This window comes from Giraffa tippelskirchi, chromosome 5 (assembly GCF_054371585.1).
Source record: "Giraffa tippelskirchi isolate mGirTip1 chromosome 5, T2T-mGirTip1v1.2.pri, whole genome shotgun sequence".
Taxonomy (NCBI): domain Eukaryota; kingdom Metazoa; phylum Chordata; class Mammalia; order Artiodactyla; family Giraffidae; genus Giraffa; species Giraffa tippelskirchi.
The window spans coordinates 168702693-168709696 of record NC_137279.1 but is presented as its reverse complement, the minus strand read 5'-3'; the positions used below and the strand labels follow the sequence as shown (position 1 = coordinate 168709696).

General features: G+C 40.1%; 1 long non-coding RNA gene across 1 annotated transcript; it reads left to right on the top strand.

Annotated features, from left to right (window-relative positions):
- The first annotated feature begins 2024 nt into the window (after positions 1 to 2024).
- On the top strand, positions 2025 to 6296 carry LOC145504485 (uncharacterized). The gene is made up of 2 exons (XR_014052231.1): positions 2025 to 3255; positions 5006 to 6296. It is a non-coding gene; the product is annotated as an uncharacterized LOC145504485 (long non-coding RNA).
- Positions 6297 to 7004: the final 708 nt, after the last annotated feature.

The window sequence follows — 7004 nt, the reverse complement described above, 5'->3', positions numbered from 1 at the left end:
GAAAGTCAAACCTTAAGGATTACTCATTAAGTGTGAGAGGTTTTATTTACAAGTAGGATTCGTAGTTTTTGTATGTATTCAGGAGTTGACTTTTACAAACTTAGTAGTTGGATATTCTGCATACCTGGGACAGGATCTTTGGTCGTGGTATTTGGGCCAAAATTCTTAGGTTGCCTATGTTGATTTCCTTAGCACTGGTGTTTCTTCTCAAAGATTTGCCTCCTTTTAGGGATACCTTATCAAAGAAAAGTATAAACTTGAACGAGGTAGTGATGAGTTTATCCTGCAGTAACACTTTTTTAATGTGTCTAAAAAATCAAACTAGCCCACAAAAAAGAACTAATAAATAAATTCAGGAAAGCTTCAGGATACAAAATCAACAAACAAAAATTAGTTGCATTTCTATACACTGACAATGAACAGTCTAAAAAGTAGATTAAGAAAGTAATTCTGTTCACAACAAGATCAAAAAAGAACAAAATACTTAGAAATAACCTTTACCAAGAAGGCAAAAGACTTGTACACTGAAAACTACAAAACATTGCTGAGAAATTAGGACATAAAACAAACTGACATATCGTTTTCATGGATTGTTGTTCAGTCTCTAAGTCGTGTCCAACTCTTTGCAACCCCATGGAATGCAGTATGATGCCAGGCTTCGCTGTCCTTCACTATCTCCTGGAGTTTGCTCAAATTCATGTCCATTGAGTCAGTGATGCCATCTAACCGTCTCATCCTCTGTTGCCCCCTTCTCCTGTCCTCTGTCTTTCCCAGCATCAAGGTCTTTGTGAATGAGTTGACTCTTCGCATCAGGTGGCCAAAGTATTGGAGCTTCAGCTTCAGTATCAGTCCTTCTAATGAATATTCAGGGTTGATTTCCTTTAGGAGTGACTGGGTTGATCTCCTTGCAGTCCAACAGACTCTCATGGATTCATGGATTGGAAGACATATTGTTAAGGTGTAAATACTACCCAGAGAGATTTACTGAGTCACTGCAATCCCTATCAAAACCCCAATGAAGTTTTTTGCAGAAATAGAAAAACTCAGGACTTCCCTGGATGTCCAGTGGCTAGGACTCCATGCTCCCAATGCAGGGGACCTGGGTTCAAACCCTGATCAGGAAACTAGATCCTACATGCCACAACTAAAGAACCTGCATGTGGAAAAGAAGACCAGGTGCAGCCAAATAAATTTTTCTGAATAGAAAAATTAATTATAACTTTTGGTGGAGATGTAAATTGGTGTAATCCTGTGGAAAACAGTATGGCAGTTCCTTAAAAAAACTGTTCTAACTACCATATGATCCAGCAACTCCACTCCTGGAATGTATTTGAAGAAGAACAAACTAATTCAAAAAGATAATATATACCCCAGTGGTCATAGCAGCACTATTTACAATAGCCAAGACATGGAAGCCACCCAAGTGCCCATCAGCAGATGATTAAGAAGATGGTTAGAAGATGTGATACATATACAATGGAATATTAGTCATAAAAAAGAATGAAATGTTGTCATTTGCAGCAACATGGATGGGCCTCAAGAATATGCTTAGTGAAATAAGTCAGAGAAAGACATACTATATTACATCACTTACATATAGAATCTTAAAAATAATACAAGTGAATCCATATACAAAATAGGCAGTCTCTTGGACATGGAAGACAAACATAACCAGAGGGGAGTTGGGGGAGGGTCAAATTAGGAGTATGAGATTAATGGACACAGGACTTCCCTGGCGGCTTAATGGTAAAGAATCTGCCTGCCAACGCAGGAGACACTGATTCAGTCCCTGGTCTAAGAATATCCCACATGCCGTAGAGTAAGTCCACAGGCCACAACTACTGTGTTCTAGGGCCTGAGAGCCACAACTATTGAGCCCTTGTGTTGCAACTATACCTAAAATAGATAACAATGCAAAAGAGTGAAGTTATACCCTTACTTAACACCATAGGTGGCTCAGACGGTTAAGAGTCTGCCTGCAGTGCAGGAGCCCTGTGTTCAATCTGTGGGTCAGTAAGATCCCCTGGAGAAGGAAATGGCAACCCACTCCAGTATTCTTGCCTGGAAAATCCCATGGGCAGAGGAGCCTGGCAGCCTGCAGTTCATGGGGTCGCAAATAGTCGGACATGACGGAGCGACTTCACTTAAACTGTAGCCAAAAGTTAACTAAAAAAGCACAGACAAAAAGGTAAAAAATAAGTAAATTGAACTACATCAAAATTAAAAATTTGTGTATCAAATTATATTACAAAAGAATGAAAAAGCAGCCCACAGACTGGGAGATAATATTTGAAAATCAAATATCTGGTAAGGGATTAATATGTACAATACCAACTGAACAAAAAATCAGCCTAGTTGAAAAATGAGCAAAAGGTTTGCATAGACATTTCTCCAAAGAAGATATACAAATAGCCAATAAACTGAAAAGATGTTCAACGTCATTATTCATTAGGGAAATGCAAATCAAAACCACAATTAGCTACCACTTCACACCTGTTAGGATGATTATTAAATGTTGGCAAGGATGTGGAGAAATTGGAACCCTTGTGCATTGGTGGTGGTAATGTAAAATGGTGCAGCCATTGAGGAAGATACCAGTTCAGTTCAGTCGCTGGGTCGTGTCTGATTCTTTGCGACCCCATGAATCGCAGCACGCCAGGCCTCCCTGTCCATCACCAACTCCCGGAGTTTACCCAAACCCATGTCCATCGAGTCAGTGATGCCATCCAACCATCTCATCCTCTATCATCCCCTTCTTCTCCTGCCCCCAATCCTACCCAGCATTAGGGTCTTTTCCAATGAGTCAGCTCTTCACATCAGGTGGCCAAAGTATTGGAGTTTCAGCTTCAACATCAGTCCTTCCAATGAACACCCAGGACTGCTTGGATCTCCTTGCAGTCCAAGGGACTCTCAAGAGTCTTCTCCAACATCACAGTTCAAAAGCATCAATTCTGCAGCGCTCAGCTTTCTTCACCGTCCAACTCTCACATCCATACATGACCACTGGAAAAACCATAGCCTTGACTAGATGGACCTTTGTTGGCAAAGTAATGTGTCTGCTTTTAAATATGCTGTCTAGGTTGGTCGGAGAAGGAAGTGGCAACCCACTCCAGTACTCTTGCCTGGAAAATCCCATGGACAGGGGAGCCTGGTAGGCTGCAGTCCATGGGTTCGCTAAGGGTCAGACACGACTGAGCAACTTCACTTTCACTTTTCACTTTCATGCATTGGAGAAGGAAATGGCAACCCACTCCAGTGTTCTTGCCTGGAGAATCCCAGGGATGGGGGAGCCTGGTGGGCTGCCGTCTGTGGGGTCACACAGAGTCGGACACGACTGAAGTGACTTAGCAGCAGCAGCAGCTAGGTTGGTCATAACCTTCCTTCCAAGGAGTAAGCGTCTTTTAATTTCATGGCTGCAATCACCATCTGCAGTGATTTTGGAGCCCCCCAAAATAAAGTCTGACACTGTTTCCACTGTTTTCCCATCTATTTGCCATGAAGTGATGGGACCAGATGCCATGATCTTAGTTTTCTGAATGTTGAGCTTTAAGCCAACTTTTTCACTCTCCTCTTTCACTTTCATTAAGAGGCTCTTTAGTTCTTCTTCACTTTCTGCCATAACGGTGGTGTCATCTGCATATCTGAGGTTATTGATATTTCTCCCGGCAGTCTTGATTCCAGCTTGTGTTTCTTCCAGCCCAGCGTTTCTCATAATGTACTCTGCATTTAAGTTAAATAAGCAGAATGACAATATACAGCCTTTTGACGTACTCCTTTTCCTATTTGGAACCAGTCTGTTGTTCCATGTCCAGTTCTAACTGTTGCTTCCTGACCTACATACAGTTTTCTCAAGAGACAGGTCAGATGGTCTGGTATTCCCATCTCTCACAATTTTCCAGTTTATTGAGATCCACACAGTCAAAGGCTTTGGCATAGTCAATAAAGCAGAAATAGATGTTTTTCTGGAACTCTCTTGCTCTTTCGATGATCCAGCGGATATTGGCAATTTGATCTCTGGTTCCTCTGCCTTTTCTAAAACCAGCTTGAACATCTGGAAGTTCACAGTTCACGTATTGCTGAAGCCTGGCTTGGAGAATTTTGAGCATTACTTTACTAGCGTGTGAGATGAGTGCAATTGTGTGGTAGTTTGAGCATTCTTTGGCATTGCCTTTCTTTGGGATTGGAACGAAAACTGACCTTTTCCAGTCCTGTGGCCACTGCTGAGTTTTCCAGATTTGCTGGCATATCGAGTGCAACACTTTCACAGCATCATCTTTGAGAATTTGAAATAGCTCAACTGGAATTCCATCACCTCCACTAGCTTTGTTTGTAGTGATGCTTCCTAAGGCCCACTTGACTTCACATTCCAGGATGTCTGGTTCTAGGTGAATGATCACAGCATCGTGATTGTCTGGGTCGTGAAGATCTTTTTTGTACAGTTCTTCTGTGTATTCTTTCCACCTCTTCTTAATATCTTCTGCTTCTGTTAGGTCCATACCATTTCTGTCCTTTATCTCTTCAAAAAATTGCATACCAAATGGTCCAGCAATTCCACTTCTAGGTATATGTCCCAAATATGAGATGCAGAGACTCAAACATATTTATAGAGCTGTGTTCATAGCAGTGTTGTTTACAATAGCCAAAAAATAGAAACAAGAATGTCTTATCAACAGAAGAAGGAATCAACAGAATGTCTATACATACAATAGAATATTATCAAGCCTTAAAAAAAGAATCTAATTCTGATACGTGTTAAAAAAGATGAACCTAGAAAACATGTTTAGTGAAATAAAGCAGACACAAAACTACAAATATTTTAGATTCCATTTGTGTAAGTTGTCTCAGAATAGTCAAATTTATAGAGACTGAACAGTGATTGATTATTAACGGTTGGGATGAGGTGGAAGTGGGGTGTGTCTGTGCTAAGTCACTTCAGTTGTGTCCAGCTCTGTGTGATCCTATGGACTGTAGCCTGCCACGTTCCTCTGTCCATGGGATTCTCCAGGCAAGAATACTGGAATGGGTTGCCGTGCCCTTCTCCAGGGGATCTTCCCAACTCAAAGATTGAACCCGTGTCTCTTACGTCTCCTGCATTGGCAGGCAGGTTCTTTACCACTAGCGCCACCTGGGAAACTCCACAGGAAATGGGGAGTTACTGGTTAGTCAGTATAGAGTTTCAGTTCATGATGATGAAAAAGTTCTAGAGATGGATAGTAGTGGTGGTTGCAGTACATGAATATACTTAATGCCACTGAAAATGTATACTCAAAAGTGGTTAAAATGGTAAATTTTATATTGTGTATATCTTACCCCACACACAAAAATCAAACTGTCAGCATGCCTCTCAGTACTCTAAGAGATCAGCCAACAGTAGGTAAGTGTATCCTACCACAAAACTGTTCACCTCAGCATCAAGTTGTTCCAGGGCACAGTGTTGAGAGCCCTTGGATACAAGTTTTGAAGGGTCAAGGATGGATAGGAGCCAATCCCTGCCTCCATGGTACTTAGTTAAGTTAGAAAAATAGTGAACAAAAAATAAAAGATCAAGCAGCTTCAACTGCATCCAGCAAATTCTGGTAAATTCTCTTTTCATTTTTATTCTGTTACAAATTTTTTCTAATTTTCCTTGTTATGGCTTCTTAGATACACCCATCCTTTAAAAGTGGACATTTGATTTCCAAATACATGGGGTTTTTAAAGTATCTCTGATATTAATTTCTCACTTAAATGCTTTCTTCTCTGCAATCACCCTCTGTGTTTTTTCAGTCTTCTAAATTTCTTGAGGCTGTCACTGGCTAAGCCAGATATCTCTGTTGGTAAATGTCACATTGCACTTCAAAATATATGGGTTATTTTCAAATATCTTTTGATGTTGATTTCTAACATAATTCCACAGTGATAAAGAGTACAGACTCTATAATTTCAATATCTTTAGACCTTGAAATTTTTGTACCTTGTTCTATGTTCCTAGGTATGTTCTAGTGTCTCCTACTTTATGGAAACTTGAATAGAACTTGTATTGTATCCTACTGTTGTGTGAAAACTGTATAAATCTTAATTATGCTGAATTGGTTCATGATGCTTTTCATTTCTGCTGTATCCTACTTTTCTGTCTTAATTTTTGAGAGTTTGATATTAAAACTCCAATTAAAAATCTTAATTTATCTACTTAAAAAATAATTTTCATAGTGTAACCATATGTAACTTTGTTGTGTATTTTCTAAGTCTCCTGTAAATATGTTACCATACTTTAAAAAATAAGAAAGAGAAAAAATAAAATATCATGCCATGGACCAGATAAATACTGCAGATTCTGTTTAAGTATCACAGAAAAAGAGGATATTCATCCCATCATTATGTTTTTCTGAACAAGATTGTTAACACAAGCCCAGTTCATACCCCTTCTGAAATTATTTTACATCCACAGATCCTGCTTAAACCCAAGTAGCCATGTTTTCAGGGTGACTCCACTGGAGTCATAGATGGTCAGACCAAGGTTAGAACATGATCCAAGATCCAACCCGTAGGCTAAATTCTGTCAATCTATTTATTTCTAAGGATTTTGTACTTTAAAAAAGACTGAGTCAGAAATAATGGAATATGAAAGGTCAAGTAGGATAGCACTAAACACTAATGTTGGGTCATGAGCAAGCAGTGGGATCTGGTAAGAATGATACGGAATGAAGAATGAGTGAAGTAGAAATGACAGCTTCAGAAAATGGCTTCAAAATTCTTGTCCCCATGATGCCCAGCTGTCCTTTTTCTGGCCCTGGGTTACTAACTTGCCAGTGAGATTTTTGTGTTCTTAAAACATCCCCCTTGGGGACTTCACTGGTGGTGCAGTGGTTAAGACTCCACACTTCCACTGCAGGGGGCACAGGTTCCATCTCTGGCTGGGGAACAAAGATCCAGCATGCCTCATGGTGTGGCCAAATAAACAAACACCTCCGTCTGCCACCATTACTGTTTGCTTAAGCTAGCTTGAGTGTTCTTTGCAACTAAAT